Source organism: Amia ocellicauda, chromosome 7, assembly GCF_036373705.1.
Source record: "Amia ocellicauda isolate fAmiCal2 chromosome 7, fAmiCal2.hap1, whole genome shotgun sequence".
NCBI lineage: Eukaryota > Metazoa > Chordata > Actinopteri > Amiiformes > Amiidae > Amia > Amia ocellicauda.
Window position 1 is genome coordinate 14,473,620 of NC_089856.1, and position 23,334 is coordinate 14,496,953.

The 23,334-nt window shown below is 48.6% G+C and overlaps 11 pseudogenes; all 11 read left to right on the forward strand.

The window, feature by feature from the left end:
- The first annotated feature begins 631 nt into the window (after positions 1–631).
- LOC136754198 (uncharacterized) lies at positions 632–847 on the forward strand (annotated as a pseudogene).
- A 1,857-nt stretch (positions 848–2,704) lies between these two features.
- Positions 2,705–2,920, forward strand: LOC136754211 (uncharacterized; annotated as a pseudogene).
- Positions 2,921–4,777: 1,857 nt separating this feature from the next.
- LOC136754199 (uncharacterized) lies at positions 4,778–4,993 on the forward strand (annotated as a pseudogene).
- A 1,857-nt stretch (positions 4,994–6,850) lies between these two features.
- LOC136754195 (uncharacterized) lies at positions 6,851–7,066 on the forward strand (annotated as a pseudogene).
- A 1,840-nt stretch (positions 7,067–8,906) lies between these two features.
- On the forward strand, positions 8,907–9,122 carry LOC136754209 (uncharacterized; annotated as a pseudogene).
- A 1,857-nt stretch (positions 9,123–10,979) lies between these two features.
- Positions 10,980–11,195, forward strand: LOC136754214 (uncharacterized; annotated as a pseudogene).
- Positions 11,196–13,052: 1,857 nt separating this feature from the next.
- Positions 13,053–13,268, forward strand: LOC136754191 (uncharacterized; annotated as a pseudogene).
- A 1,857-nt stretch (positions 13,269–15,125) lies between these two features.
- LOC136754190 (uncharacterized) lies at positions 15,126–15,341 on the forward strand (annotated as a pseudogene).
- A 1,857-nt stretch (positions 15,342–17,198) lies between these two features.
- On the forward strand, positions 17,199–17,414 carry LOC136754188 (uncharacterized; annotated as a pseudogene).
- A 1,863-nt stretch (positions 17,415–19,277) lies between these two features.
- LOC136754217 (uncharacterized) lies at positions 19,278–19,493 on the forward strand (annotated as a pseudogene).
- A 1,857-nt stretch (positions 19,494–21,350) lies between these two features.
- Positions 21,351–21,566, forward strand: LOC136754189 (uncharacterized; annotated as a pseudogene).
- The last annotated feature ends 1,768 nt before the right edge of the window (positions 21,567–23,334 follow it).

Here is a 23,334-nt window from a genome sequence, read left to right on the forward strand (position 1 = left end):
GACTGAGGGATCTGAACCCTTTCACCCTGGAACAGAGACGACTACGTGGGAACTTGATTCAAGTCTTCAAAATCGTGAAAGGCGGTGACCACATCAAACCAGAGGAGCTTTTCCAGATGGGCAGGGACGCACGCACCCGGGGACACAAATGAAAATCGGCCTTCGAGGCACACAAGACAGCGAACAGGAGACGCTTCTTCACACAGAGAGTTGTTCCAATCTGGAACAAACTCCCCAGCGATGTGGTTGAAGCCCACAATTTGGGAACATTCAAGAACAGACTGGACGTGATCCTTGGATCGTCTGGGTATTAACAGAAACCAGGCGAGAACGATGGGTCGAACGGCCTCCTCCCCTTGGTCAACTTTCTTATGTTTCCTATCTACGCTTGAGGAGCTACGTTTGACAACATGCAAGCATGCTGGCTATTCCACTGTCACCCAATGGTGCACAGGTGCTTTGGATGCTGCAAAGAGGCAGAAGTCGACGACTTCCGGGATTTCATCATGAACGCTAAGACATTGTGGGCATTACTTGTTCATAAGCCTGGGAGTCAAAAGTGAGGCTAATGCACCCTGAGTGGGAGGGCTGTTACGTTTCATGGGGATATGGCTCCAGGCTCTAATCGGTTAAGGCTATACTTTCAGGGATCATTTCTGTAGTCTGTGGCTAGAGAAATGCTTTTCTAGACTGAGTGGTCTTGCTGTCCACGAGGAAGAGTTCGGAGCATTCCCTTCTGAGCACGAGAAGAGCTTCAAACGCTGCTTTCTAGGAGCGGTTTGTAGCTATCGATGAGTGTTTCTGGGTTCTGCATGAAACGGAAGGAAAGGTTTGCAGTCTGAGTGGATTATTCCTTTCTGTCCGAAACAGTCACAGTTTGTCGTGTGGTCTCCCACAAGTGGTCAGAAGCAGTCTGTCTTTCTTTGACCGGACCGGGGTTTTCACCGTGTTTTGGATTCCTGGTGTTTGCATGTGCTTTCCTGAGCCGTGCTGATTCGTAGATTGAGATGAATGTCTACATCGTCAGCTGTGTTAGGAGGACGGGAGATATAGAGAGTGCAGGATCCACCTGTGGTCCCCATGGCGGTATAAGGGGATGTAACCGTTGCTCGATGAATACTGCTACAGCCCTTCAGATACGCCATAAGATATCTCCAAATGCTTTTCACAGCAAAAGGGGAGAAAACTAATCGTAGGCCTTGTCGAGCAGGATAGTCTTCTGCCAGGTTTTAGGTCATGAGAGAGAGAGTTCTGGAGTCTGGGAGCCTGTCATTGAGAGGATCGTGTGCCAGAAGAACCCGACCTGTAAAAGGGTCGATAGAGTACGTTTTGCATTGACAGAGCCCTCGGCTCCATTTGCAGCACGGCGCTGTATGACTTCTGCCAAATAAGAAAGCGCTGGAAGACGCAGAGCCATGATAGTCGGCAACAGTTTCTTGAATCTTACTGTCTGTGCCACTGGGAGCCCATGGAGGCTTAACACAATATGTGTCATGGGAGGTCGCATCCTCATGCAAGTCAGAACTCTAGCTGCACAATTTCTCACTAATTGCAGTTGATCTACAGTGGTCTTGCGTAGCTTGGCCACTTTCAGCTTTGGTTCGATCACCTATATTGCAGGGTAGATTAGTTGCGTTATTGGCAGGTCTCTCTTGCCACAGCGTTTGTCATCTTATCGTGGGCTGACGCCTGGCAGATGGAATTCAATGTGGATAAGTGCAAGGTATTACAGGCAGGTAACAAAAATGTCCACTAGCATTTCACTAGAGGAGGAACACAAGAGGAAGACGTAACGCACGAGAAAAAACCTAGGTGTTGATGTGGACTCATCACTTTCCCCATCCAAACAATGTGGGGAGGCAATAAGAAAGGCCAACAAAATGCTAGGGTACATTGTCAAAAGCGTTCAATTTCAAACAAGGGAAGTCATGTTACGACTGTACAATGCACTAGTTAGACCTCAACTGGAATAGTGTGCACAGCGCTTCAAGAAAGAAATCGCTGCTCTCGAGGCAGTTCAGAGGCGAGCAACCAGACTTTCTCCTGGCTTGAAGGGTATGTCATACTCGGAGAGACTGAGGGATCTGAACCCTATCACCCTGGAACAGAGACGACTACGTGGGAACTTGATTCAAGTCTTCAAAATCGTGAAAGGCGGTGACCACATCAAACCAGAGGAGCTTTTCCAGATGGGCAGGGATGCACGCACCCGAGGACACAAATGAAAATCGGCCTTCGAGGCACACAAGACAGCGAACAGGAGACGCTTCTTCACACAGAGAGTTGTTCCAATCTGGAACAAACTCCCCAGCGATGTGGTTGAAGCCCACAATTTGGGAACATTCAAGAACAGACTGGACGTGATCCTTGGATCATCTGGGTATTAACAGACACCAGGCGAGAACGATGGGTCGAACGGCCTCCTCCCCTTGGTCAACTTTCTTATGTTTCCTATCTACGCTTGAGGAGCTACGTTTGACAACATGCAAGCATGCTGGCTATTCCACTGTCACCCAATGGTGCACAGGTGCTTTGGATGCTGCAAAGAGGCAGAAGTCGACGACTACCGGGATTTCATCATGAACGCTAAGACATTGTGGGCATTACTTGTTTATAAGCCTGGGAGTCAAAAGTGAGGCTAATGCACCCTGAGTGGGAGGGCTGTTACGTTTCATGGGGATATGGCTCCAGGCTCTAATCGGCTAAGGCTATACTTTCAGGGATCATTTCGGTAGTCTGTGGCTAGAGAAATGCTTTTCTAGACTGAGTGGTCTTGCTGTCCACGAGGAAGAGTTCGGAGCATTCCTTTCTGAGCACGAGAAAAGCTTCAAACGCTGCTTTCTAGGAGCGGTTTGTAGCTATCGATGAGTGTTTCTGGGTTCTGCATGAAACGGAAGGAAAGGTTTGCAGTCTGAGTGGATTATTCCTTTCTGTCCGAAACAGTCACGGTTTGTCGTCTGTTCTCTCACAAGTGGTCAGAAGCAGTCCGTCTTTTTTTGACCGTTCTGGGGTTTTCACCGTGTTTTGGATTCCTGGCGTTTGCATGTGCTTTCCTGAGCCGTGCTGATTCGTAGATTGAGATGGATGTCTACATCGTCAGCTGTGTTAGGAGGACGGGAGAGATAGAGAGTGCAGGATCCACCTGTGGTCCCCATGGCGGTATAAGGGGATGTAACCGTTGCTCGATGAATACTGCTACAGCCCTTCAGATACGCCATAAGATATCTCCAAATGCTTTTCACAGCAAAAGGGGAGAAAACTAATCGTAGGCCTTGTCGAGCAGGAGGGTCTTCAGCCTGGTTCTAGGTCATGAGAGAGAGAGTTCTGGAGTCTGGGAGCCTGTCATTGAGAGGATCGAGTGCCAGAAGAACCCGACCTGTAAAAGGGTCGATAGAGTACGTTTTGCATTGACAGAGCCCTCGGCTCCATTTGCAGCACGGCGCTGTATGACTTCTGCCAAATAAGAAAGCGCTGGAAGACGCAGAGCCTTGATAGTCGGCAACAGTTTCTTGTAACTTACTGTCTGTGCCACTGGGAGCCCATGGAGGCTTAACAAAATTCGTGTCATGGGAGGTCGCAACCTCATGCAAGTCAGAACTCTAGCTGCACAATTTCTCACTAATTGCAGTTGATCTACAGTGGTCTTGCGTAGCTTGGCCACTTTCAGCTTTGGTTCGATCACCTATATTGCAGGGTAGATAAGTTGCGTTATTGGCTGGTCTCTCTTGCCACAGCGTTTGTCATCTTATCGTGGGCTGACACCTGGCAGATGAGATTCAATGTGGACAAGTGCAAGGTATTACAGGCAGGTAACAAAAATGTCCACTAGCATTTCACTAGAGGAGGAACACAAGAGGAAGACGTAACGCACGAGAAAAAACCTAGACGTTGATGTGGACTCATCACTTTCCCCATCCAAACAATGTGGGGAGGCAATAAGAAAGGCCAACAAAATGCTAGGGTACATTGTCAAAAGCGTTCAATTTCAAACAAGGGAAATCATGTTACGACTGTACAATGCACTAGTTAGACCTCATCTGGAATAGTGTGCACAGCGCGTCAAGAAAGAAATCGCTGCTCTCGAGGCAGTTCAGAGGCGAGCAACCAGACTTTCTCCTGGCTTGAAGGGTATGTCATACTCGGAGAGACTGAGGGATCTGAACCCTTTCACCCTGGAACAGAGACGACTACGTGGGAACTTGATTCAAGTCTTCAAAATCGTGAAAGGCGGTGACCACATCAAACCAGAGGAGCTTTTCCAGATGGGCAGGGACGCACGCACCCGGGGACACAAATGAAAATCGGCCTTCGAGGCACACAAGACAGCGAACAGGAGACGCTTCTTCACACAGAGAGTTGTTCCAATCTGGAACAAACTCCCCAGCGATGTGGTTGAAGCCCACAATTTGGGAACATTCAAGAACAGACTGGACGTGATCCTTGGATCGTCTGGGTATTAACAGAAACCAGGCGAGAACGATGGGTCGAACGGCCTCCTCCCCTTGGTCAACTTTCTTATGTTTCCTATCTACGCTTGAGGAGCTACGTTTGACAACATGCAAGCATGCTGGCTATTCCACTGTCACCCAATGGTGCACAGGTGCTTTGGATGCTGCAAAGAGGCAGAAGTCGACGACTTCCGGGATTTCATCATGAACGCTAAGACATTGTGGGCATTACTTGTTCATAAGCCTGGGAGTCAAAAGTGAGGCTAATGCACCCTGAGTGGGAGGGCTGTTACGTTTCATGGGGATATGGCTCCAGGCTCTAATCGGTTAAGGCTATACTTTCAGGGATCATTTCTGTAGTCTGTGGCTAGAGAAATGCTTTTCTAGACTGAGTGGTCTTGCTGTCCACGAGGAAGAGTTCGGAGCATTCCCTTCTGAGCACGAGAAGAGCTTCAAACGCTGCTTTCTAGGAGCGGTTTGTAGCTATCGATGAGTGTTTCTGGGTTCTGCATGAAACGGAAGGAAAGGTTTGCAGTCTGAGTGGATTATTCCTTTCTGTCCGAAACAGTCACAGTTTGTCGTGTGGTCTCCCACAAGTGGTCAGAAGCAGTCTGTCTTTCTTTGACCGGACCGGGGTTTTCACCGTGTTTTGGATTCCTGGTGTTTGCATGTGCTTTCCTGAGCCGTGCTGATTCGTAGATTGAGATGAATGTCTACATCGTCAGCTGTGTTAGGAGGACGGGAGATATAGAGAGTGCAGGATCCACCTGTGGTCCCCATGGCGGTATAAGGGGATGTAACCGTTGCTCGATGAATACTGCTACAGCCCTTCAGATACGCCATAAGATATCTCCAAATGCTTTTCACAGCAAAAGGGGAGAAAACTAATCGTAGGCCTTGTCGAGCAGGATAGTCTTCTGCCAGGTTTTAGGTCATGAGAGAGAGAGTTCTGGAGTCTGGGAGCCTGTCATTGATAGGATCGTGTGCCAGAAGAACCCGACCTGTAAAAGGGTCGATAGAGTACGTTTTGCATTGACAGAGCCCTCGGCTCCATTTGCAGCACGGCGCTGTATGACTTCTGCCAAATAAGAAAGCGCTGGAAGACGCAGAGCCATGATAGTCGGCAACAGTTTCTTGAATCTTACTGTCTGTGCCACTGGGAGCCCATGGAGGCTTAACACAATATGTGTCATGGGAGGTCGCATCCTCATGCAAGTCAGAACTCTAGCTGCACAATTTCTCACTAATTGCAGTTGATCTACAGTGGTCTTGCGTAGCTTGGCCACTTTCAGCTTTGGTTCGATCACCTATATTGCAGGGTAGATTAGTTGCGTTATTGGCAGGTCTCTCTTGCCACAGCGTTTGTCATCTTATCGTGGGCTGACGCCTGGCAGATGGAATTCAATGTGGATAAGTGCAAGGTATTACAGGCAGGTAACAAAAATGTCCACTAGCATTTCACTAGAGGAGGAACACAAGAGGAAGACGTAACGCACGAGAAAAAACCTAGGTGTTGATGTGGACTCATCACTTTCCCCATCCAAACAATGTGGGGAGGCAATAAGAAAGGCCAACAAAATGCTAGGGTACATTGTCAAAAGCGTTCAATTTCAAACAAGGGAAGTCATGTTACGACTGTACAATGCACTAGTTAGACCTCAACTGGAATAGTGTGCACAGCGCTTCAAGAAAGAAATCGCTGCTCTCGAGGCAGTTCAGAGGCGAGCAACCAGACTTTCTCCTGGCTTGAAGGGTATGTCATACTCGGAGAGACTGAGGGATCTGAACCCTTTCACCCTGGAACAGAGACGACTACGTGGGAACTTGATTCAAGTCTTCAAAATCGTGAAAGGCGGTGACCACATCAAACCAGAGGAGCTTTTCCAGATGGGCAGGGACGCACGCACCCGAGGACACAAATGAAAATCGGCCTTCGAGGCACACAAGACAGCGAACAGGAGACGCTTCTTCACACAGAGAGTTGTTCCAATCTGGAACAAACTCCCCAGCGATGTGGTTGAAGCCCACAATTTGGGAACATTCAAGAACAGACTGGACGTGATCCTTGGATCATCTGGGTATTAACAGACACCAGGCGAGAACGATGGGTCGAACGGCCTCCTCCCCTTGGTCAACTTTCTTATGTTTCCTATCTACGCTTGAGGAGCTACGTTTGACAACATGCAAGCATGCTGGCTATTCCACTGTCACCCAATGGTGCACAGGTGCTTTGGATGCTGCAAAGAGGCAGAAGTCGACGACTACCGGGATTTCATCATGAACGCTAAGACATTGTGGGCATTACTTGTTTATAAGCCTGGGAGTCAAAAGTGAGGCTAATGCACCCTGAGTGGGAGGGCTGTTACGTTTCATGGGGATATGGCTCCAGGCTCTAATTGGCTAAGGCTATACTTTCAGGGATCATTTCTGTAGTCTGTGGCTAGAGAAATGCTTTTCTAGACTGAGTGGTCTTGCTGTCCACGAGGAAGAGTTCGGAGCATTCCTTTCTGAGCACGAGAAGAGCTTCAAACGTTGCTTTCTAGGAGCGATTTGTAGCTATCGATGAGTGTTTCTGGGTTCTGCATGAAACGGAAGGAAAGGTTTGCAGTCTGAGTGGATTATTCCTTTTTGTCCGAAACAGTCGCAGTTTGTCCTGTGTTCTCCCACAAGTGGTCAGAAGCAGTCCGTCGTTTTTTGACCGTGTTTTGGATTCCTGGCGTTTGTATGTGCATTCCTGAGCCGTGCTGATTCGTTGATTGAGATGGATGTCTACATCGTCAGCTGTGTTAGGAGGACGGGAGAGATAGAGAGTGCAGGATCCACCTGTGGTCCCCATGACGGTATAAGGGGATGTAACCGTTGCTCGATGAATACTGCTACAGCCCTTCAGATACGCCATAAGATATCTCCAAATGCTTTTCACAGCAAAAGGGGAGAAAACTAATCGTAGGCCTTGTCGAGCAGGAAAGTCTTCTGCCAGGTTCTTGGTCATGAGAGAGAGAGTTCTGGACTCTGGGAGCCTGTCATTGAGAGGATCGTGTGCCAGAAGAACCCGACCTGTAAAAGGGTCGATAGAGTACGTTTTGCATTGACAGAGCCCTCGGCTCCATTTGCAGCACGGCGCTGTATGACTTCTGCCAAATAAGAAAGCGCTGGAAGACGCAGGGCCTTGATAGTCGGCAACAGTTTCTTGTAACTTACTGTCTGTGCCACTGGGAGCCCATGGAGGCTTAACAAAATACGTGTCATGGGAGGTCGCAACCTCATGCAAGTCAGAACTCTAGCTGCACAAATTCTCACTAATTGCAGTTGATCTACAGTGGTCTTGCGTAGCTTGGCCACTTTCAGCTTTGGTTCGATCACCTATATTGCAGGGTAGATTAGTTGCGTTATTGGCTGGTCTCTCTTGCCACAGCGTTTGTCATCTTATCGTGGGCTGACGCCTGGCAGATGAGATTCAATGTGGACAAGTGCAAGGTATTACAGGCAGGTAACAAAAATGTCCACTAGCATTTCACTAGGGGAGGAACACAAGAGGAAGACGTAACGCACGAGAAAAAACCTAGGCGTTGATGTGGACTCATCACTTTCCCCATCCAAACAATGTGGGGAGGCAATAAGAAAGGCCAACAAAATGCTAGGGTACATTGTCAAAAGCGTTCAATTTCAAACAAGGGAAGTCATGTTACGACTGCACAATGCACTAGTTAGACCTCATCTGGAATAGTGTGCACAGCGCTTCAAGAAAGAAATCGCTGCTCTCGAGGCAGTTCAGAGGCGAGCAACCAGACTTTCTCCTGGCTTGAAGGGTATGTCATACTCGGAGAGACTGAGGGATCTGAACCCTTTCACCCTGGAACAGAGACGACTACGTGGGAACTTGATTTAAGTCTTCAAAATCGTGAAAGGCGGTGACCACATCAAACCAGAGGAGCATTTCCAGATGGGCAGGGACGCACGCACCCGGGGACACAAATGAAAATCGGCCTTCGAGGCACACAAGACAGCGAACAGGAGACGCTTCTTCACACAGAGAGTTGTTCCAATCTGGAACAAACTCCCCAGCGATGTGGTTGAAGCCCACAATTTGGGAACATTCAAGAACAGACTGGACGTGATCCTTGGATCATCTGGGTATTAACAGACACCAGGCGAGAACGATGGGTCGAACGGCCTCCTCCCCTTGGTCAACTTTCTTATGTTTCCTATCTACGCTTGAGGAGCTACGTTTGACAACATGCAAGCATTCTGGCTATTCCACTGTCACCCAATGGTGCACAGGTGCTTTGGATGCTGCAAAGAGGCAGAAGTCGACGACTTCCGGGATTTCATCATGAACACTAAGACATTGTGGGCATTACTTGTTCATAAGCCTGGGAGTCAAAAGTGAGGCTAATGCACCCTGAGTGGGAGGGCTGTTACGTTTCATGGGGATATGGCTCCAGGCTCTAATCGGCTAAGGCTATACTTTCAGGGATCATTTCTGTAGTCTGTGGCTAGAGAAATGCTTTTCTAGACTGAGTGGTCTTGCTGTCCACGAGGAAGAGTTCGGAGCATTCCTTTCTGAGCACGAGAAGAGCTTCAAACGCTGCTTTCTAGGAGCGATTTGTAGCGATCGATGAGTGTTTCTGGGTTCTGCATGAAACGGAAGGAAAGGTTTGCAGTCTGAGTGGATTATTTCTTTCTGTCCGAAACAGTCGCAGTTTGTCGTGTGTTCTCCCACAAGTGGTCAGAAGCAGTCCGTCTTTTTTTGACCGGACCGGGGTTTTCACCGTGTTTTGGATTCCTGGCGTTTGTATGTGCATTCCTGAGCTGTGCTGATTCGTTGATTGAGATGGATGTCTACATCGTCAGCTGTGTTAGGAGGACGGGAGAGATAGAGAGTGCAGGATCCACCTGTGGTCCCCATGACGATATAAGGGGATGTAACCGTTGCTCGATGAATACTGCTACAGCCCTTCAGATACGCCATAAGATATCTCCAAATGCTTTTCACAGCAAAAGGGGAGAAAACTAATTGTAGGCCTTGTCGAGCAGGAAAGTCTTCTGCCAGGTTCTAGGTCATGAGAGAGAGAGTTCTGGACTCTGGGAGCCTGTCATTGAGAGGATCGTGTGCCAGAAGAACCCGACCTGTAAAAGGGTCGATAGAGTACGTTTTGCATTGACAGAGCCCTCGGCTCCATTTGCAGCACGGCGCTGTATGACTTCTGCCAAATAAGAAAGCGCTGGAAGACGCAGGGCCTTGATAGTCGGCAACAGTTTCTTGTAACTTACTGTCTGTGCCACTGGGAGCCCATGGAGGCTTAACAAAATACGTGTCATGGGAGGTCGCAACCTCATGCAAGTCAGAACTCTAGCTGCACAATTTCTCACTAATTGCAGTTGATCTACAGTGGTCTTGCGTAGCTTGGCCACTTTCAGCTTTGGTTCGATCACCTATATTGCAGGGTAGATTAGTTGCGTTTTTGGGTGGTCTCTCTTGCCACAGCGTTTGTCATCTTATCGTGGGCTGACGCCTGGCAGATGAGATTCAATGTGGACAAGTGCAAGGTATTACAGGCAGGTAACAAAAATGTCCACTAGCATTTCACTAGGGGAGGAACACAAGAGGAAGACGTAACGCACGAGAAAAAACCTAGGCGTTGATGTGGACTCATCACTTTCCCCATCCAAACAATGTGGGGAGGCAATAAGAAAGGCCAACAAAATGCTAGGGTACATTGTCAAAAGCGTTCAATTTCAAACAAGGGAAGTCATGTTACGACTGCACAATGCACTAGTTAGACCTCATCTGGAATAGTGTGCACAGCGCTTCAAGAAAGAAATCGCTGCTCTCGAGGCAGTTCAGAGGCGAGCAACCAGACTTTCTCCTGGCTTGAAGGGTATGTCATACTCGGAGAGACTGAGGGATCTGAACCCTTTCACCCTGGAACAGAGACGACTACGTGGGAACTTGATTCAAGTCTTCAAAATCGTGAAAGGCGGTGACCACATCAAACCAGAGGAGCATTTCCAGATGGGCAGGGACGCACGCACCCGGGGACACAAATGAAAATCGGCCTTCGAGGCACACAAGACAGCGAACAGGAGACGCTTCTTCACACAGAGAGTTGTTCCAATCTGGAACAAACTCCCCAGCGATGTGGTTGAAGCCCACAATTTGGGAACATTCAAGAACAGACTGGACGTGATCCTTGGATCATCTGGGTATTAACAGACACCAGGCGAGAACGATGGGTCGAACGGCCTCCTCCCCTTGGTCAACTTTCTTATGTTTCCTATCTACGCTTGAGGAGCTACGTTTGACAACATGCAAGCATTCTGGCTATTCCACTGTCACCCAATGGTGCACAGGTGCTTTGGATGCTGCAAAGAGGCAGAAGTCGACGACTTCCGGGATTTCATCATGAACACTAAGACATTGTGGGCATTACTTGTTCATAAGCCTGGGAGTCAAAAGTGAGGCTAATGCACCCTGAGTGGGAGGGCTGTTACGTTTCATGGGGATATGGCTCCAGGCTCTAATCGGCTAAGGCTATACTTTCAGGGATCATTTCGGTAGTCTGTGGCTAGAGAAATGCTTTTCTAGACTGAGTGGTCTTGCTGTCCACGAGGAAGAGTTCGGAGCATTCCTTTCTGAGCACGAGAAGAGCTTCAAACGCTGCTTTCTAGGAGCGATTTGTAGCTATCGATGAGTGTTTCTGGGTTCTGCATGAAACGGAAGGAAAGGTTTGCAGTCTGAGTGGATTATTCCTTTCTGTCCGAAACAGTCGCAGTTTGTCGTGTTTTCTCCCACAAGTGGTCAGAAGCAGTCCGTCTTTTTTTGACCGGACCGGGGTTTTCACCGTGTTTTGGATTCCTGGCGTTTGTATGTGCATTCCTGAGCCGTGCTGATTCGTTGATTGAGATGGATGTCTACATCGTCAGCTGTGTTAGGAGGACGGGAGAGATAGAGAGTGCAGGATCCACCTGTGGTCCCCATGACGATATAAGGGGATGTAACCGTTGCTCGATGAATACTGCTACAGCCCTTCAGATACGCCATAAGATATCTCCAAATGCTTTTCACAGCAAAAGGGGAGAAAACTAATTGTAGGCCTTGTCGAGCAGGAAAGTCTTCTGCCAGGTTCTAGGTCATGAGAGAGAGAGTTCTGGACTCTGGGAGCCTGTCATTGAGAGGATCGTGTGCCAGAAGAACCCGACCTGTAAAAGGGTCGATAGAGTACGTTTTGCATTGACAGAGCCCTCGGCTCCATTTGCAGCACGGCGCTGTATGACTTCTGCCAAATAAGAAAGCGCTGGAAGACGCAGGGCCTTGATAGTCGGCAACAGTTTCTTGTAACTTACTGTCTGTGCCACTGGGAGCCCATGGAGGCTTAACAAAATACGTGTCATGGGAGGTCGCAACCTCATGCAAGTCAGAACTCTAGCTGCACAATTTCTCACTAATTGCAGTTGATCTACAGTGGTCTTGCGTAGCTTGGCCACTTTCAGCTTTGGTTCGATCACCTATATTGCAGGGTAGATTAGTTGCGTTATTGGCTGGTCTCTCTTGCCACAGCGTTTGTCATCTTATCGTGGGCTGACGCCTGGCAGATGAGATTCAATGTGGACAAGTGCAAGGTATTACAGGCAGGTAACAAAAATGTCCACTAGCATTTCACTAGGGGAGGAACACAAGAGGAAGACGTAACGCACGAGAAAAAACCTAGGCGTTGATGTGGACTCATCACTTTCCCCATCCAAACAATGTGGGGAGGCAATAAGAAAGGCCAACAAAATGCTAGGGTACATTGTCAAAAGCGTTCAATTTCAAACAAGGGAAGTCATGTTACGACTGCACAATGCACTAGTTAGACCTCATCTGGAATAGTGTGCACAGCGCTTCAAGAAAGAAATCGCTGCTCTCGAGGCAGTTCAGAGGCGAGCAACCAGACTTTCTCCTGGCTTGAAGGGTATGTCATACTCGGAGAGACTGAGGGATCTGAACCCTTTCACCCTGGAACAGAGACGACTACATGGGAACTTGATTCAAGTCTTCAAAATCGTGAAAGGCGGTGACCACATCAAACCAGAGGAGCATTTCCAGATGGGCAGGGACGCACGCACCCGGGGACACAAATGAAAATCGGCCTTCGAGGCACACAAGACAGCGAACAGGAGACGCTTCTTCACACAGAGAGTTGTTCCAATCTGGAACAAACTCCCCAGCGATGTGGTTGAAGCCCACAATTTGGGAACATTCAAGAACAGACTGGACGTGATCCTTGGATCATCTGGGTATTAACAGACACCAGGCGAGAACGATGGGTCGAACGGCCTCCTCCCCTTGGTCAACTTTCTTATGTTTCCTATCTACGCTTGAGGAGGTACGTTTGACAACATGCAAGCATTCTGGCTATTCCACTGTCACCCAATGGTGCACAGGTGCTTTGGATGCTGCAAAGAGGCAAAAGTCGACGACTTCCGGGATTTCATCATGAACACTAAGACATTGTGGGCATTACTTGTTCATAAGCCTGGGAGTCAAAAGTGAGGCTAATGCACCCTGAGTGGGAGGGCTGTTACGTTTCATGGGGATATGGCTCCAGGCTCTAATCGGCTAAGGCTATACTTTCAGGGATCATTTCTGTAGTCTGTGGCTAGAGAAATGCTTTTCTAGACTGAGTGGTCTTGCTGTCCACGAGGAAGAGTTCGGAGCATTCCTTTCTGAGCACGAGAAGAGCTTCAAACGCTGCTTTCTAGGAGCGATTTGTAGCTATCGATGAGTGTTTCTGGGTTCTGCATGAAACGGAAGGAAAGGTTTGCAGTCTGAGTGGATTATTCCTTTCTGTCCGAAACAGTCACAGTTTGTCGTGTGTTCTCCCACAAGTGGTCAGAAGCAGTCCGTCTTTTTTTGACCGGACCGGGGTTTTCACCGTGTTTTGGATTCCTGGCGTTTGTATGTGCTTTCCTGAGCCGTGCTGATTCGTTGATTGAGATGGATGTCTACATCATCAGCTGTGTTAGGAGGACGGGAGAGATAGAGAGTGCAGGATCCACCTGTGGTCCCCATGACGATATAAGGGGATGTAACCGTTGCTCGATGAATACTGCTACAGCCCTTCAGATACGCCATAAGTTATCTCCAAATGCTTTTCACAGCAAAAGGGGAGAAAACTAATCGTAGGCCTTGTCGAGCAGGAAAGTCTTCTGCCAGGTTCTAGGTCATGAGAGAGAGAGTTCTGGACTCTGGGAGCCTGTCATTGAGAGGATCGTGTGCCAGAAGAACCCGACCTGTAAAAGGGTCGATAGAGTACGTTTTGCATTGACAGAGCCCTCGGCTCCATTTGCAGCACGGCGCTGTATGACTTCTGCCAAATAAGAAAGCACTGGAAGACGCAGGGCCTTGATAGTCGGCAACAGTTTCTTGTAACTTACTGTCTGTGCCACTGGGAGCCCATGGAGGCTTAACAAGATACGTGTCATGGGAGGTCGCAACCTCATGCAAGTCAGAACTCTAGCTGCACAATTTCTCACTAATTGCAGTTGATCTACAGTGGTCTTGCGTAGCTTGGCCACTTTCAGCTTTGGTTCGATCACCTATATTGCAGGGTAGATTAGTTGCGTTATTGGCTGGTCTCTCTTGCCACAGCGTTTGTCATCTTATCGTGGGCTGACGCCTGGCAGATGAGATTCAATGTGGACAAGTGCAAGGTATTACAGGCAGGTAACAAAAATGTCCACTAGCATTTCACTAGGGGAGGAACACAAGAGGAAGACGTAACGCACGAGAAAAAACCTAGGCGTTGATGTGGACTCATCACTTTCCCCATCCAAACAATGTGGGGAGGCACTAAGAAAGGCCAACAAAATGCTAGGGTACATTGTCAAAAGCGTTCAATTTCAAACAAGGGAAGTCATGTTACGACTGTACAATGCACTAGTTAGACCTCATCTGGAATAGTGTGCACAGCGCTTCAAGAAAGAAATCGCTGCTCTCGAGGCAGTTCAGAGGCGAGCAACCAGACTTTCTCCTGGCTTGAAGGGTATGTCATACTCGGAGAGACTGAGGGATCTGAACCCTTTCACCCTGGAACAGAGACGACTACGTGGGAACTTGATTCAAGTCTTCAAAATCGTGAAAGGCGGTGACCACATCAAACCAGAGGAGCATTTCCAGATGGGCAGGGACGCACGCACCCGGGGACACAAATGAAAATCGGCCTTCGAGGCACACAAGACAGCGAACAGGAGACGCTTCTTCACACAGAGAGTTGTTCCAATCTGGAACAAACTCCCCAGCGATGTGGTTGAAGCCCACAATTTGGGAACATTCAAGAACAGACTGGACGTGATCCTTGGATCATCTGGGTATTAACAGACACCAGGCGAGAACGATGGGTCGAACGGCCTCCTCCCCTTGGTCAACTTTCTTATGTTTCCTATCTACGCTGGAGGAGGTACGTTTGACAACATGCAAGCATTCTGGCTATTCCACTGTCACCCAATGGTGCACAGGTGCTTTGGATGCTGCAAAGAGGCAGAAGTCGACGACTTCCGGGATTTCATCATGAACACTAAGACATTGTGGGCATTACTTGTTCATAAGCCTGGGAGTCAAAAGTGAGGCTAATGCACCCTGAGTGGGAGGGCTGTTACGTTTCATGGGGATATGGCTCCAGGCTCTAATCGGCTAAGGCTATACTTTCAGGGATCATTTCTGTAGTCTGTGGCTAGAGAAATGTTTTTCTAGACTGAGTGGTCTTGCTGTCCACGAGGAAGAGTTCGGAGCATTCCTTTCTGAGCACGAGAAGAGCTTCAAACGCTGCTTTCTAGGAGCGATTTGTAGCTATCGATGAGTGTTTCTGGGTTCTGCATGAAACGGAAGGAAAGGTTTGCAGTCTGAGTGGATTATTCCTTTCTGTCCGAAACAGTCGCAGTTTGTCGTGTGTTCTCCCACAAGTGGTCAGAAGCAGTCCGTCTTTTTTTGACCGGACCGGGGTTATCACCGTGTTTTGGATTCCTGGCGTTTGTATGTGCTTTCCTGAGCCGTGCTGATTCGTTGATTGAGATGGATGTCTACATCGTCAGCTGTGTTAGGAGGACGGGAGAGATAGAAAGTGCAGGATCCACCTGTGGTCCCCATAACGATATAAGGGGATGTAACCGTTGCTCGATGAATACTGCTACAGCCCTTCAGATACGCCATAAGATATCTCCAAATGCTTTTCACAGCAAAAGGGGAGAAAACTAATCGTAGGCCTTGTCGAGCAGGAAAGTCTTCTGCCAGGTTCTAGGTCATGAGAGAGAGAGTTCTGGACTCTGGGAGCCTGTCATTGAGAGGATCGTGTGCCAGAAGAACCCGACCTGTAAAAGGGTCGATAGAGTACGTTTTGCATTGACAGAGCCCTCGGCTCCATTTGCAGCACGGCGCTGTATGACTTCTGCCAAATAAGAAAGCGCTGGAAGACGCAGGGCCTTGATAGTCGGCAACAGTTTCTTGTAACTTACTGTCTGTGCCACTGGGAGCCCATGGAGGCTTAACAAAATACGTGTCATGGGAGGTCGCAACCTCATGCAAGTCAGAACTCTAGCTGCACAATTTCTCACTAATTGCAGTTGATCTACAGTGGTCTTGCGTAGCTTGGCCACTTTCAGCTTTGGTTCGATCACCTATATTGCAGGGTAGATTAGTTGCGTTATTGGCTGGTCTCTCTTGCCACAGCGTTTGTCATCTTATCGTGGGCTGACGCCTGGCAGATGAGATTCAATGTGGACAAGTGCAAGGTATTACAGGCAGGTAACAAAAATGTCCACTAGCATTTCACTAGGGGAGGAACACAAGAGGAAGACGTAACGCACGAGAAAAAACCTAGGCGTTGATGTGGACTCATCACTTTCCCCATCCAAACAATGTGGGGAGGCAATAAGAAAGGCCAACAAAATGCTAGGGTACATTGTCAAAAGCGTTCAATTTCAAACAAGGGAAGTCATGTTACGACTGCACAATGCACTAGTTAGACCTCATCTGGAATAGTGTGCACAGCGCTTCAAGAAAGAAATCGCTGCTCTCGAGGCAGTTCAGAGGCGAGCAACCAGACTTTCTCCTGGCTTGAAGGGTATGTCATACTCGGAGAGACTGAGGGATCTGAACCCTTTCACCCTGGAACAGAGACGACTACGTGGGAACTTGATTCAAGTCTTCAAAATCGTGAAAGGCGGTGACCACATCAAACCAGAGGAGCATTTCCAGATGGGCAGGGACGCACGCACCCGGGGACACAAATGAAAATCGGCCTTCGAGGCACACAAGACAGCGAACAGGAGACGCTTCTTCACACAGAGAGTTGTTCCAATCTGGAACAAACTCCCCAGCGATGTGGTTGAAGCCCACAATTTGGGAACATTCAAGAACAGACTGGACGTGATCCTTGGATCATCTGGGTATTAACAGACACCAGGCGAGAACGATGGGTCGAACGGCCTCCTCCCCTTGGTCAACTTTCTTATGTTTCCTATCTACGCTTGAGGAGGTACGTTTGACAACATGCAAGCATTCTGGCTATTCCACTGTCACCCAATGGTGCACAGGTGCTTTGGATGCTGCAAAGAGGCAGAAGTCGACGACTTCCGGGATTTCATCATGAACACTAAGACATTGTGGGCATTACTTGTTCATAAGCCTGGGAGTCAAAAGTGAGGCTAATGCACCCTGAGTGGGAGGGCTGTTACGTTTCATGGGGATATGGCTCCAGGCTCTAATCGGCTAAGGCTATACTTTCAGGGATCATTTCTGTAGTCTGTGGCTAGAGAAATGCTTTTCTAGACTGAGTGGTCTTGCTGTCCACGAGGAAGAGTTCGGAGCATTCCTTTCTGAGCACGAGAAGAGCTTCAAACGCTGCTTTCTAGGAGCGGTTTGAAGCTATCGATGAGTGTTTCTGGGTTCTGCATGAAACGGAAGGAAAGGTTTGCAGTCTGAGTGGATTATTCCTTTCTGTCCGAAACAGTCGCGGTTTGTCGTGTGTTCTCCCACGAGTGGTCAGAAGCAGTCTGTCTTTCATTGACTGGACCAGGGTTATCACCGTGTTTTGGTTTCCTGGCATTTGCATATGCTTTCCTGAGCCGTGCTGATTCGTTGATTGAGATGGATGTCTACATCGTCAGCTGTGTTAGGAGGACGGGAGAGATAGAGAGTGCAGGATCCACCTGTGGTCCCCATGACGGTATAAGGGGATGTAACCGTTGCTCGATGAATACTGCTACAGCCCTTCAGATATGCCATAAGATATCTCCAAATGCTTTTCACAGCAAAAGGGGAGAAAACTAATCGTAGGTCTTGTCGAGCAGGAGGGTCTTCAGCCTGGTTCTAGGTCATGAGAGAGAGAGAGAGAGTTCTGGAGTCTGGGAGCCTGTCATTGAGAGGATCGTGTGCCAGAAGAACCCGACCTGTAAAAGGGTCGATAGAGTACGTTTTGCATTGACAGAGCCCTCGGCTCCATTTGCAGCACGGCGCTGTATGACTTCTGCCAAATAAGAAAGCGCTGGAAGACGCAGGGCCTTGATAGTCGGCAACAGTTTCTTGTAACTTACTGTCTGTGCCACTGGGAGCCCATGGAGGCTTAACAAAATACGTGTCATGGGAGGTCGCAACCTCATGCAAGTCAGAACTCTAGCTGCACAATTTCTCACTAATTGCAGTTGATCTACAGTGGTCTTGCGTAGCTTGGCCACTTTCAGCTTTGGTTCGATCACCTATATTGCAGGGTAGATTAGTTGCGTTATTGGCTGGTCTCTCTTGCCACAGCGTTTGTCATCTTATCGTGGGCTGACGCCTGGCAGATGAGATTCAATGTGGACAAGTGCAAGGTATTACAGGCAGGTAACAAAAATGTCCACTAGCATTTCACTAGGGGAGGAACACAAGAGGAAGACGTAACGCACGAGAAAAAACCTAGGCGTTGATGTGGACTCATCACTTTCCCCATCCAAACAATGTGGGGAGGCAATAAGAAAGGCCAACAAAATGCTAGGGTACATTGTCAAAAGCGTTCAATTTCAAACAAGGGAAGTCATGTTACGACTGCACAATGCACTAGTTAGACCTCATCTGGAATAGTGTGCACAGCGCTTCAAGAAAGAAATCGCTGCTCTCGAGGCAGTTCAGAGGCGAGCAACCAGACTTTCTCCTGGCTTGAAGGGTATGTCATACTCGGAGAGACTGAGGGATCTGAACCCTTTCACCCTGGAACAGAGACGACTACGTGGGAACTTGATTCAAGTCTTCAAAATCGTGAAAGGCGGTGACCACATCAAACCAGAGGAGCATTTCCAGATGGGCAGGGACGCACGCACCCGGGGACACAAATGAAAATCGGCCTTCGAGGCACACAAGACAGCGAACAGGAGACGCTTCTTCACACAGAGAGTTGTTCCAATCTGGAACAAACTCCCCAGCGATGTGGTTGAAGCCCACAATTTGGGAACATTCAAGAACAGACTGGACGTGATCCTTGGATCATCTGGGTATTAACAGACACCAGGCGAGAACGATGGGTCGAACGGCCTCCTCCCCTTGGTCAACTTTCTTATGTTTCCTATCTACGCTTGAGGAGCTACGTTTGACAACATGCAAGCATTCTGGCTATTCCACTGTCACCCAATGGTGCACAGGTGCTTTGGATGCTGCAAAGAGGCAGAAGTCGACGACTTCCGGGATTTCATCATGAACACTAAGACATTGTGGGCATTACTTGTTCATAAGCCTGGGAGTCAAAAGTGAGGCTAATGCACCCTGAGTGGGAGGGCTGTTACGTTTCATGGGGATATGGCTCCAGGCTCTAATCGGCTAAGGCTATACTTTCAGGGATCATTTCTGTAGTCTGTGGCTAGAGAAATGCTTTTCTAGACTGAGTGGTCTTGCTGTCCACGAGGAAGAGTTTGGAGCATTCCTTTCTGAGCACGAGAAGAGCTTCAAATGCTGCTTTCTAGGAGCGATTTGTAGCTATCGATGAGTGTTTCTGGGTTCTGCATGAAACGGAAGGAAAGGTTTGCAGTCTGAGTGGATTGTTCCTTTCTGTCCGAAACAGTCGCAGTTTGTCGTGTGTTCTCCCACAAGTGGTCAGAAGCAGTCCGTCTTTTTTTGACCGGACCGGGGTTTTCACCGTGTTTTGGATTCCTGGCGTTTGTACGTGCATTCCTGAGCCGTGCTGATTCGTTGATTGAGATGGATGTCTACATCGTCAGCTGTGTTAGGAGGACGGGAGAGATAGAGAGTGCAGGATCCACCTGTGGTCCCCATGACGATATAAGGGGATGTAACCGTTGCTCGATGAATACTGCTACAGCCCTTCAGATACGCCATAAGATATCTCCAAATGCTTTTCACAGCAAAAGGGGAGAAAACTAATCGTAGGCCTTGTCGAGCAGGAAAGTCTTCTGCCAGGTTCTAGGTCATGAGAGAGAGAGTTCTGGACTCTGGGAGCCTGTCATTGAGAGGATCGTGTGCCAAAAGAACCCGACCTGTAAAAGGGTCGATAGAGTACGTTTTGCATTGACAGAGCCCTCGGCTCCATTTGCAGCACGGCGCTGTATGACTTCTGCCAAATAAGAAAGCGCTGGAAGACGCAGGGCCTTGATAGTCGGCAACAGTTTCTTGTAACTTACTGTCTGTGCCACTGGGAGCCCATGGAGGCTTAACAAAATACGTGTCATGGGAGGTCGCAACCTCATGCAAGTCAGAACTCTAGCTGCACAATTTCTCACTAATTGCAGTTGATCTACAGTGGTCTTGCGTAGCTTGGCCACTTTCAGCTTTGGTTCGATCACCTATATTGCAGGGTAGATTAGTTGCGTTATTGGCTGGTCTCTCTTGCCACAGCGTTTGTCATCTTATCGTGGGCTGACGCCTGGCAGATGAGATTCAATGTGGACAAGTGCAAGGTATTACAGGCAGGTAACAAAAATGTCCACTAGCATTTCACTAGGGGAGGAACACAAGAGGAAGACGTAACGCACGAGAAAAAACCTAGGCGTTGATGTGGACTCATCACTTTCCCCATCCAAACAATGTGGGGAGGCAATAAGAAAGGCCAACAAAATGCTAGGGTACATTGTCAAAAGCGTTCAATTTCAAACAAGGGAAGTCATGTTACGACTGCACAATGCACTAGTTAGACCTCATCTGGAATACTGTGCACAGCGCTTCAAGAAAGAAATCGCTGCTCTCGAGGCAGTTCAGAGGCGAGCAACCAGACTTTCTCCTGGCTTGAAGGGTATGTCATACTCGGAGAGACTGAGGGATCTGAACCCTTTCACCCTGGAACAGAGACGACTACGTGGGAACTTGATTCAAGTCTTCAAAATCGTGAAAGGCGGTGACCACATCAAACCAGAGGAGCATTTCCAGATGGGCAGGGACGCACGCACCCGGGGACACAAATGAAAATCGGCCTTCGAGGCACACAAGACAGCGAACAGGAGACGCTTCTTCACACAGAGAGTTGTTCCAATCTGGAACAAACTCCCCAGCGATGTGGTTGAAGCCCACAATTTGGGAACATTCAAGAACAGACTGGACGTGATCCTTGGATCATCTGGGTATTAACAGACACCAGGCGAGAACGATGGGTCGAACGGCCTCCTCCCCTTGGTCAACTTTCTTATGTTTCCTATCTACGCTTGAGGAGGTACGTTTGACAACATGCAAGCATTCTGGCTATTCCACTGTCACCCAATGGTGCACAGGTGCTTTGGATGCTGCAAAAAGGCAGAAGTCGACGACTTCCGGGATTTCATCATGAACACTAAGACATTGTGGGCATTACTTGTTCATAAGCCTGGGAGTCAAAAGTGAGGCTAATGCACCCTGAGTGGGAGGGCTGTTACGTTTCATGGGGATATGGCTCCAGGCTCTAATCGGCTAAGGCTATACTTTCAGGGATCATTTCTGTAGTCTGTGGCTAGAGAAATGCTTTTCTAGACTGAGTGGTCTTGCTGTCCACGAGGAAGAGTTCGGAGCATTCCTTTCTGAGCACGAGAAGAGCTTCAAACGCTGCTTTCTAGGAGCGGTTTGAAGCTATCGATGAGTGTTTCTGGGTTCTGCATGAAACGGAAGGAAAGGTTTGCAGTCTGAGTGGATTATTCCTTTCTGTCCGAAACAGTCGCGGTTTGTCGTGTGTTCTCCGACGAGTGGTCAGAAGCAGTCTGTCTTTCATTGACTGGACCGGGGTTATCACCGTGTTTTGGTTTCCTGGCATTTGCATATGCTTTCCTGAGCCGTGCTGATTCGTTGATTGAGATGGATGTCTACATCGTCAGCTGTGTTAGGAGGACGGGAGAGATAGAGAGTGCAGGATCCACCTGTGGTCCCCATGACGATATAAGGGGATGTAACCGTTGCTCGATGAATACTGCTACAGCCCTTCAGATACGCCATAAGATATCTCCAAATGCTTTTCACAGCAAAAGGGGAGAAAACTAATCGTAGGCCTTGTCGAGCAGGAAAGTCTTCTGCCAGGTTCTAGGTCATGAGAGAGAGAGTTCTGGACTCTGGGAGCCTGTCATTGAGAGGATCGTGTGCCAGAAGAACCCGACCTGTAAAAGGGTCGATAGAGTACGTTTTGCATTGACAGAGCCCTCGGCTCCATTTGCAGCACGGCGCTGTATGACTTCTGCCAAATAAGAAAGCGCTGGAAGACGCAGGGCCTTGATAGTCGGCAACAGTTTCTTGTAACTTACTGTCTGTGCCACTGGGAGCCCATGGAGGCTTAACAAAATATGTGTCATGGGAGGTCGCAACCTCATGCAAGTCAGAACTCTAGCTGCACAAATTCTCACTAATTGCAGTTGATCTACAGTGGTCTTGCGTAGCTTGGCCACTTTCAGCTTTGGTTCGATCACCTATATTGCAGGGTAGATTAGTTGCGTTATTGGCTGGTCTCTCTTGCCACAGCGTTTGTCATCTTATCGTGGGCTGACGCCTGGCAGATGAGATTCAATGTGGACAAGTGCAAGGTATTACAGGCAGGTAACAAAAATGTCCACTAGCATTTCACTAGGGGAGGAACACAAGAGGAAGACGTAACGCACGAGAAAAAACCTAGGCGTTGATGTGGACTCATCACTTTCCCCATCCAAACAATGTGGGGAGGCAATAAGAAAGGCCAACAAAATGCTAGGGTACATTGTCAAAAGCGTTCAATTTCAAACAAGGGAAGTCATGTTACGACTGCACAATGCACTAGTTAGACCTCATCTGGAATAGTGTGCACAGCGCTTCAAGAAAGAAATCGCTGCTCTCGAGGCAGTTCAGAGGCAAGCAACCAGACTTTCTCCTGGCTTGAAGGGTATGTCATACTCGGAGAGACTGAGGGATCTGAACCCTTTCACCCTGGAACAGAGACGACTACGTGGGAACTTGATTCAAGTCTTCAAAATCGTGAAAGGCGGTGACCACATCAAACCAGAGGAGCATTTCCAGATGGGCAGGGACGCACGCACCCGGGGACACAAATGAAAATCGGCCTTCGAGGCACACAAGACAGCGAACAGGAGACGCTTCTTCACACAGAGAGTTGTTCCAATCTGGAACAAACTCCCCAGCGATGTGGTTGAAGCCCACAATTTGGGAACATTCAAGAACAGACTGGACGTGATCCTTGGATCATCTGGGTATTAACAGACACCAGGCGAGAACGATGGGTCGAAAGGCCTCCTCCCCTTGGTCAACATTCTTATGTTTCCTATCTACGCTTGAGGAGCTACGTTTGACAACATGCAAGCATGCTGGCTATTCCACTGTCACCCAATGGTGCACAGGTGCTTTGGATGCTGCAAAAAGGCAGAAGTTGACGACTTCCGGGATTTCATCATGAACGCTAAGACATTGTGGGCATTACTTGTTCAT